Genomic DNA, 9,999 nt, shown 5'->3' on the forward strand with positions numbered 1-9,999 from the left:
GCGATATGAGGATCCAGAAGTGAAGGCAGGAACGCATGGCAGTGTCTCTCCCTCACCAATGCGTTCTCAGAGCTCTGGAGCGGGAGGGGGTGGGGGTGGGAGCTGGGAAGCAAGGACCACGGCCGGTGCCGCAAAGGAGACCAGTATCCTCAGTACTCCTTCCTCGTCCTTGTCCAGCCTCCTACGGTCCCCATGGACCACCCCCAGCCATAGCTCTGCCAGACAGTGGCCTTAGCATCTGGTAAGTACCCTGGTGGCTGCAGTCACTCGCCACCACAACCATGCCTGCCCCCAAGATCCCAGCCTCTTGGGCCCTTGGATGTCCCCAAGTGTGAAGGTGCCAGACACAACTGGGACCCACAAGTCCTCTCCCTCTAACGGGTAGGGGAAGCCTCTGGTCAGGACAACACCAGGCCAGAACCTCAGCGGTCCTAGGGCTAAGTTCTATCCCCCCAGCTTTGGGAGACTCGGAAGGGAGGTGGGATGGGAAGTGAGCCCCGAGTGGGGAAAAGACTGTAACCAGAGGGTGAGGGTGAGGGTGAGGGCGAGAGCTCCCCAGCATCCCAATCTTCAGCCAAGAGACTGTCCTGCAGCATCGGAAGCCTGGACGGAGATATCCAGAGCGCTCTCGGCCTCCACGGAGGCGGCAGGAGTGGTCTCGGAGAACGGAGCGGGCCAGCCCAGCACCCAGCACAATCGTTCATCCCTACAGCAAGCGTCAGCCCCCTCGCCTGCCCACCTCTCTCTCCAGGCCTCGGGGAGGCTGCAGACCTGGGAGGTAGGGAGGAACTGCAAAGACCTCCCCCGCACTGGCCGGAGGGCCAAGAGCCTGCAAACTCAGTTCCTGCCGGTCGGTCCCGACCTCCCCCAGGGCTGGAGGCTGGGCCTCCGGGTCCCAAGCCCCTAGGCCCCCGTTCCACCTGATCCCCCGCACGTGCCTACCTGGGCCTGGGGGTCCCCATCTCGGGCAGGCTGGGCGGGGGGCGCCCCCTCGGCTCCTGCGGGCCGGCAGGCCGCGGGGCGGGGCGGGCGCGCCGGGCCGCGTTGGGCTCTGCGGAGCAGCCTGGTCCGCGACACCCCCGCCCGCTGATGGATGCCGACTGCAGCAGCGGCGGCGGCGGCTCGGCGTGCGCCGGGGGCTGGGCACCGTGCCTACAGCCCCGGGCCTGGCGCCCGTCGCGCGGCCAGTCCCCGCCCCCGCCCGGCCTCTGCGCCCAGCCCTGGGGCAGCCGCCGCGCGCCTGCCTGCTCCCTCGCGGCGGCCCTGCCCCTGCCTCCGCCTCCTCCCTGCCGGTCTCCCTCTCCCTCTCTCTCAGGCTCCCAGGCCACCTCCTCCCGGGCGCTGCCACAGCGGCAGTTACCGGACCACCGCGGGACTGTGCATCGGCAGCCAAGTCCGGCGCCTCCGCTGACCCCACCCTGGCCTTGGACAGCCCCTGTCCCCGCTCGGGCCAACCCCTGTTGGGGGCTCGGCGGGGGAGGGGGGGGCGGAGGGTAGAGGAAGAGGAGAGGATCCCTGACTCAGAAGGGGTGACTCAGCCTCAGCCCACCGAGCCCAGCCGAATACCCTCACCTCCCCGGCAGCTCAGAGCTCGGGTCAGAACTTCCCTGGGACTCAGCGCTCCTCCCCCACCGGGGAGGAGGTCATGCAAATGTCTCCTGGGATCCCGCGTGTGTATGTGTGCATTTGTTCATATGTGCTTCGGTGACAATGACCATAAGTGTAACAGTGGGGAGTGGGCCCGTGTACAGATGTTTCTGGATGTGCCAGGTGTGCATCCAGGCTCCAGGAAGGTGGGGTTGGGGGGTGGCCAGCTGGCCTGTGGCACTGAGGTCCTGGCTCAAAACCAAGTGAAGCCCTGCTCCTCTCCAGCAGCGCTGTCTCAGAAAGCCCTCCAGACCAACTCAGGAGATCCACAGCGAGGACCTCCAACGGCCTGGCTTCTAGTCCAGCTCTGTCATGGGCCAACCAGTACCTCTGGGCACGTTGCTTTCCTGCTCTGGGCCTCACTTTGCCAACAGTGAAAGAAAGGGTGGATGTACCTATCTCTCAGGGTCCCAGTTTGTGGGGAAGTCCTGAAAGATGGTTGTGTAACCCACAACATGATCCCCAAAGATTTCTGCCCATGGGTCCACATTTGCAGCCCACATGACCCCTACTCCCTAGCCAGCACCGCCACCATCCCAGGCATACACATCTATTCTTTCCTTCTTCAAATCATTCCTGAGGACCTACTATGTGCCGGCCACTGTTCTAGGCACTGCAGAATCCACCACACCGGAAATCACAGAGGCCCAAAGCTGGGACGCCACCCAGGTGTGAACCAAGCCATCCGCACCACCACCCCCTCCCCATGGCAGGCTGCATTTCCTTCAGTGTCAGCCTCACCACTGGGCTGTGTCCCTTAGTGTCCACCTCACCAGTATCCACCTGAACTCCCACACTCCAGCAACAGGCAGCCCCCTCCCTCCACTCCTCTCTCCCAAGGTGGATGCTCCATCACAGTGACCTTCCACCCCAGATCCTAGTACCAACCCTAGGGCCTCCACAGAACAAGGCTATGCCCTCTCCCCAGCCCCCCTCAGAGAACCCAAGATAGCAGCCATGTCCCTTCTCCCCACCCCCAAATCAAGCCTTCTCTTCTCCAAGTTAAATGTCACACACTCCTTCACCAGATGTTCCCAAGACACAGCTTCCGGTGCCTTCACTCTCTCTGCTGCCCACTAGGCTCAGGAGTGGTCAGAGAGCAGAGAGCCAAAGGAAACCAGATCCTCCCAGTCCTAGAGAACATGCCCTCCCTCCAGACAGGAGACAGGAAGATGGACAAACCAGCACAGGGCCAATTCCCAGAAGGACCAGAGTCCTGCTGGGCGGACTTCCTTGTAGATGTTCTCCTTTGCCGTTGGACTTTTCGTTCCCCAGCTTCCAAAATTCAGTTCTTCCCAGGAACTCCCCAGGCCCTCAGGAGTATGGCCTTGGGCAAGTCACTTTGCCACTCTGGGGTGCTCTGCTTGAATTCAATTCACCACACATTTATTCAAATGAATGAGTGAAAGGACCAGTAAAACTTAGGAGTTACACCAGATGAACTTATTGTTTCATACACACATCTGCTAAGAGATTTCTGACTGCCTGCTTCAAGTATTTTTATTCCAAGTTGATTCTTAGCCTCCTCTGCTTGCTGCCTTTCCCAACCCTGGGTTCCTGTGGGCAGGACAGAGCTGCCAAGCCAGAGCCCTCCATTCCTCCTAGTTCAACTCTCCTTCCTTCAACCCTCCTCCCCTTCCTTTCTTTCCCCAGGCAGCAGCCTTCCCCTCCCTCCCCTGGGGCAGGACCACTTTCCCACCCTCCTCAGCTAGATGGAGCCTCTCACTTTCCCAGAAGAATCCAGGCTACATTCCAAAAACCAAGGCAGAACATTCCCAGCCATCGTTCTGGTTTTATACCCGAAGGGCCCAATTCCCTTCAGGTCAGTGGGACCACACAGAAAACTGGGCTTCTTTTACTGTTATCATTATTTCTCTTTCTATTATTATTATTGGCTAACATTTCTATTAGCACTTTCTAGTTTGCAAAGTACTTTCATGTTCCATCCTCATATCTTGTGACATACTGTCACCCCCCCCCCCCGCCATTTTATAAACAGGCAGTCTGAGGTCCAGAGCGGTGAGTGACTTGTCCAAGGTCGCACTTGCACAGTAACACTGACTCTCTGGACCAGACATCTTCCACTTCACCCCACAATAACCTTTTCCAGAGAAATCTGATTGTGGTGGGGCGGGAGGGTGGGGGAACTCTCTGAAGAACACACGGCCCCCTGTAGGCATCAGTTGAAATCACTACCCCAGATACTTGGCTGCCTTCATTCCCAGGGCAGGGAAACTGAGGCACAGGACCAACCCAGAACCACATCTTGTGAAAGCCCCCATGGAGAAATGCTAGGGTCCCAGGTGAAGGATGAGGAGCCTCCACTCCACCCCCCGTAAAGAGGGGCTCTTCTGAATTCGGCTTCCAGCCCTGGCTCTGCCACTTCTTTCTGTGTTACTTGGGTAGATGATTTGACCTCTCTGAGCTTCAGTTTTCTCACCTATAAAGTGGGAGAAATTCTTCCTGCCCTACTTCTGTCGCTGAGTTGCTGTGATGGGTTAGCAGATGCTGGCAGAAGAGAAAGGACAGGACCCCTCATCCCCTCTCGGGTCTGCCTGGGAAGCAGGAGAAAGTCTTTCTTCTTAAATTTTAACTGGAGGGTACTTGATGGTGCAAAAGTGCTAGGACACAGGAAAGCCAGGAATAGGATGGAAGTGATGCTCTCCCTTGGCTGGGAAGGCAAAACACATGGTGTCCGCTACAGTCCCCCAAGGCCACTGGTGGGGCAGAGACCAAACAAAATACTCCGGCAGGCCCCTCCCACCCCTCCCCTTTTATCTTTCAGGTGAGGAAACCAAGGCCCAGAGCAAAGCAGCACCTTGCCAAGGTTACCCCAGGTAGTCAATGGTCTCACAACTCCCAGACACCAGGGGCCCCTTGATTCCTGGGTCGGCAGGGTGGGGTGGCAAGCACTCGTAGTGCAAGGATTTACTCTTTCATTCAGCAATCAGTGACGTGCACACTGAGCCTGGGGAAGGCAAGAGGAATTGGGTAGCCTCTGTCCTTGAATTCACCGTCAGTCCAGTGGAGGTCAAAGGCACACAAACCTGCACATCAGAGGGTACAGTAAGATGAATCACCACCACTTTCTGAGTACTAGCTCTGTGCCTGGCACCAGTCACACATTTGTTTAATCCTTATAACAATTCTCTGGCATGGAAATTATTAACTCCTTTCATAGCTGGAGTCACTGAGGCTTGGGGTTAACGACTCTCCAAAGTTCACCCAGCTAATAAATGGCAGGGCCAGGATGTGACTGCCAGATCTGCCTGATGCCAAGCGCTGAGCTTCAACCCTTATCACCCCCTGCAGTGGAAGCTCGGAGTCTTAACCACTGAACCGCCAGGGAAGTCCCTAGATTTTGAAGATTTAATAAAAGAAATGTACTGTATCTCAATAACTTTTGTATTGCAATTATAATATTTTGGATGTATTAGGTTTAATAAAATATATCATTAGAATAATTTTATCTGTTTCTTTTGGCTTTTTTTTTTTTTCACGTGGCTACCAGAAAATTTAAAATCACACACGTGGCTCGCATGTGCGGCTCACATATTTCTTTTGGTCAGCACAGGTTTAGATTCTCTGAGGTCCTAGCCCAGCCCATGGGGCTCAGAAAAGGGTTCCTGCAGGAGGGGACACCTAAACCGAACTGGGTTAAAGGCAAGGTCATGGGGAGGAAGGTATGCCAGGGCAAGAGAGCTGCAGGGCCTCTGGCTCTGGTCCCAGAGGGCGGCCAGGCCTGGGTGGGCTGTGCTGCAGCCCCAGGAGCTGAGAGCTGGGCCAGCTCGTGGAGGAAGTTACCAGAGCCAAACTTTCCAGATCAGCGTGATCTACGGGCCTGGGAAGTTCTGCCTGACAAGGCTGTTCTCACTGATCCTTGGTGCTCTCTGGAAGGCCCTGCAGGGCAGCTGTGTCCGGGTGTAGGGAGCAGGTGGAGGGATGGGCAGCCGTGCCCACCTGACAGGGACCTCCCGGCTCCAGCTGCCCCTACCGCCTCTCCTTCAGTCTCCTCCAAGAAGCCTCCCAAAGCACTACAGTCCCCAGGGACCTCGCCATCCCCTCAGACCTTCCAGCCCAGACCGTGGGAACTACACACTCCTGCCTTCGGTCATACTCTGGCCTGGAATGATGATGAAGCTGCACAGAGGGTCACAAAGCACGAAGCACTTTTCCATCCTTAGTGTGGTGAAGAGCCTGGGGGCAGTGGTTACCTCCGGGGTGGGGGTCAGGGGCAAGGACAGGGGAGTTACATTAATAGTACAGGAGCTGTGTGACCTTGGGCAGGGCCTAAACCTCTCTGAGCCTCAGTTCCCACCTCTGTACAATGGGGGTAATATCAGCACCACCTCTTCAAGCTCCCATGACATGAGAGAATACCCAGGAAGGGCTTAGCAGGCCCCTGCGGTACCCTCAGTCCCTCCAAAGCCTCCAAAGGTCACCTCTCCTCCAGGAAGTTCATCCTCCATGCCTCTGCCACCCAGTCTGTCCCTTCTCTAGCCTGCTGGGCCACACATCTCTTGTCTCTACTTCTGAGTTTGGGGTTCAGTTGTGATGAGGCTCTCTGACCTCTCCAACAGGACTGAATTTGTCAAAGGTGGGAACCTTGCCTGTCCCTTCCTTTCCATCGCTCCTCCCCCTCCCCCTCTCCTTGCACTTCCCCCACAGCCAGGCCCCTGCACAGGGCTGCGCATCCCAGAGGCTCTCACAGCCCACTCTAGTGGCTTGAACACTTGGCCACTATCTTTGGCCAAAAACAATGTGGGTCGGATGACTGTGCACATTCTGAGGAGCTGGTCCCGCTCTGCTCCCTCGCGGGAAGAACCTTCAGTGGCCACACATTCTCTGATGAAGCAACTCAGATCTCTCCTCCTGACTCTGCAGTCCTTCACAGCCTGGCCTCACCTGCCTCTTCAACCTCATCCTCAGGGTCCCTGCGGGGAAGCTCAGTCAAACTGAATGGTTCTGGGCCCCCAGGGCACGGCGGTGCTGGCACAGCCTCTCTGCTTTTGCAGGGGTTCTTTTCTCTCCCTGGGAGACCCTCTTTCCCTTTCCCACGGTCATTCTTTCAGCCATCCTCCAGGAAGTCCTTCCTGATCCCCTCCTCTTTACAATAACCCCTCCCAGCTAGGAGGAACCTCTTGGCCTCTCCCCTCCCTCCTACACTCTGCCCTCCAGCCCTGGGATGTGTGAATTTCTCCCCTCAGTGCCCAGCTCAAAATATGTGCATGGTGTGTGTCCCTTGGGACACATCTGCACTCTCAGAGCCAGAGGCCAGGGAGCAAGCCCGAGTCAGGAGTTCACCCCGGATGCCAGGACCCTGCTGAGTCCTGCTGACCCAGACTCCACCTCGGCTACATTTCTTAATGGATCTCCATGCTCCTGCTGCCCCTGGGAAATCAGCCCTCCCCTAAGACGTCTGGGAGCCATACTCCTGGGGCCTGAACATAAAAGATCTGGCCACGTTCCCACTGGATTCAGACATCCACCCAGCCTCCCATCGGGTGCCTGAAATGTCAGCTGAGGTTTGCATCATCACAGCATCACAGATCTCTTGCAGTCAGAAGAGACCTTGGAGAGGATCGCACTGAGGCTGGGAGCAGTGGGAGGCAACAGGAGAAAGGCTATGTGTGTTTGTCTGTGGTCCCCTGTGCCAGAAGATGCTGCAGCGACACCATCAATCAACATCAGCGTCGCAGAGAGCCTTTGGGACTCCTCTACGTGCTGGCACTGTGTCTAGCAATATGCGTACATTTTCAGTTTTTAATTTCTTACTTCTCTGTAAGGCAGAGATTATATATTCCACCTTGATTTTACAGGGGGGGAAATGAAGCTCACAGCAGATAAGCCACTAGTCCAAAGTCACACTGCTAGTAGGTAGGGGGCCAGGATTCAATTCTAGGTTTGCCTGACTCCAGAGCTTGTTTGTCCACCATTAATCCTGCATACATTTGATTTAACACAAATTTACTCTAAAGATGCTGGCCATGTTTTAGTTCCTGTCTGGGAAGTAGTTACATAAATATGTGTAAACTTATGATCTGTGTACTTTTCTGCATTTATATTATAACTTCAATAAGGTTTTTTTTTTTTTAATGTTTTTGTCCCAGAGATGAATCTATGCTAGAGATTTTGGGGGTGTGAAATACTCTTAGTATTAGAGTCTGAAGCTAGAAAGCTGGGTTTTGTTTTTTTTCTTTTCATCCATCTTTCCATTTCAATAGGGACTGTCCTAAAGAACTCATAAACCCCCAAGCCAGACCAGCAAAATTTCACCTGCTGTCTGTCCGCTGCTCAGACTACAAACATTTTCTTGCACTTACATTCCCAGCCCAGGTGCCACCTAGCCAATATTCAACTTCCAGAAGCTGGTACTGCTCTGCAGTTTTTGCAATCCTCTCCTCATCCACCCATCTGCCCCAGACAGCTAGACCAGCCGCTGCATCACTGTTAATCCCCAGCTTCATGAGATGGCCAGGCAGCCACGTCTGGATGTTCCCATTTCCTCGTACCAGGCCAGGCTGGGCAGAGAAGCCGTCTGTGTATGTAAACCCAGCCTTCTGCTTGGGCGGCTCTTGCCGGACTCTCCTGGCCAACTGGGCCTTCTGTGGCTTTTATCTTCCTGACCAAAATAACCATTGGCTTCAGTGGTTCTCTGGGCACAAATCAGACTCTCATGAGAGCCTGTGGCAGCTTGAAGACAGGAAGGGCACGTTATCCATCTCTGTTTCCCCAAGGCACCAGGGCAAAGGTTTGTGGGATTTATTGAGCGCCTCTGTGTGCCTGGAGGGACCTGTGTTGGGGGCGCGGGCTCGCTAGAAAACACGGTCACGTTCTCCGGAAGCTGAAAGTTTAAGGAAAGAGAAGAAACACCAATATCAGCCAACCGCAATAGAAGGTTAAAATACTAAAGGTTGTCAGAAAGGGAAAAAATGTTTTGGGAGTTCAGAGGAGAAAGAAATGAGAGAGGAGCAGGTGTCAAAGAAAGTTTCAAGGCAGAGGTAGCATTTAGGTTGAGCATTAAAGGCAGACCAGAAGGACAGTCTAGATGGAGGAGGTAGCATAAAACGAGGCACAGGGTTGGGAAGTACAGGGTAGACTCAGGAAACTGGCCTTTTTTTTTTTTTTTGGCCACACCTCGTGGCTTGCGGGATCTTAGTTCTCCAACCAGGGATTGAACTCAGGCCCTGGCAGTGAAAGCGCCAAGTCCTAACCACTGGACTGCCAGGGAATTCCCAGGAAACTGGCCTTGAATGACCCAGAACCAAGGATGCCAAAGGTTGAGGCTGGGGCTGGAATGGCATATAGTGCCAATGGGAGCCTCAAATGGCACACCAAGGGTTTCCTGCACTGTCCAGCAAGTAGCCACATGTGACTATTTACATTTAAATTAATTAAAATGGGATAAAATGTAAAAGTCATAGCCACGTGTGGTTGATGGTTACCATATTGGACAGTGCAGATGTAAAACATCTCCATCACCAAAGACAGTTCTACTGGACAGCGCCGGTACACACAGCAGAGAATCCAGAAGACTTTGAGCAGAGGTGCGACATGATCGGAGCTGGGCTTTAGGAAGATTAATTTGTCCCAGGTAAAGGGTAGGTACCTGGAGGTAAGAGAGGCCTGGACCCAGGGCAGGCATTGCAATAATCCAGGTGAGATCAATAACCACGTCTATTCCCTGGGTTCCTCTCTTCCTATCAGGAAGCAGGAAAGCAGAGAGCCATGGTTCTCAAAGTGTGGTCCCTGGAACAGCAGCATCACCCAGGAACTTCTTGGTATGCAAATCCTCGGGCCCTATCCCAGATCTACTAAGTCAGAAACTGAGGGTTCAGAGCAGCAGCCTGTGCTTTTATCAGCCCTCTCCTGATTCTGATGCATGCTCCCGGCATAGAAGCTAGGAGCCCACTCTGGTTCCAGACTCTACAACCTGGAGTCAGAAGACCTGCCTCCATGTCTTGCGTGTCTTGGCTCAGCTGTTTACTAGCTGTGCTTAATTCCTTTGTGCCTCAGTCTTATAAGGATTAAAGGAGTTAATACATGTACTTGTCTGAGAAGAGTGCCTGGCCTATAGGAAGTGCTCAATGAATGTTAATTATTTTTAATCCTCATGGGCCACTTCATCTATACTCCTGTGGTACAAAGTTGAATTCCTCCCACAGACAATGGACCAGCATCTGTCTCTACCTGCCTGTCCATCATACAATATTCCTAGGCCCACTCCCTGTCCCACCATTTACTTTTCTCCGGGCCCAGAGTGCCAGTTCTTCTCCCGGAAGGCAGGGGCACTTCCTGTGTCAAGGGAGCATTTCCACCAGGGGAGAATGTCAAGGCAAAAGGGGCAGATTT

At 54.5% G+C, this 9,999-nt stretch overlaps 1 protein-coding gene across 1 annotated transcript in view; it reads right to left on the reverse strand.

Moving 5' to 3' along the window:
- EPB41L1 (erythrocyte membrane protein band 4.1 like 1) overlaps positions 1–1,192 on the reverse strand; it is a 70,094-nt gene extending 68,902 nt beyond the window's left edge. The window contains exon 1 of the mRNA XM_036825844.1: positions 943–1,192. The gene's annotated coding sequence lies outside the window, so the exon portion shown is untranslated. The remainder of the gene's footprint in view (positions 1–942) is intronic.
- Between the last annotated feature and the right edge of the window lie 8,807 nt (positions 1,193–9,999).

Source organism: Balaenoptera musculus, chromosome 15 (genome assembly GCF_009873245.2).
Source record: "Balaenoptera musculus isolate JJ_BM4_2016_0621 chromosome 15, mBalMus1.pri.v3, whole genome shotgun sequence".
Classification (NCBI taxonomy): Eukaryota; Metazoa; Chordata; class Mammalia; order Artiodactyla; family Balaenopteridae; genus Balaenoptera; species Balaenoptera musculus.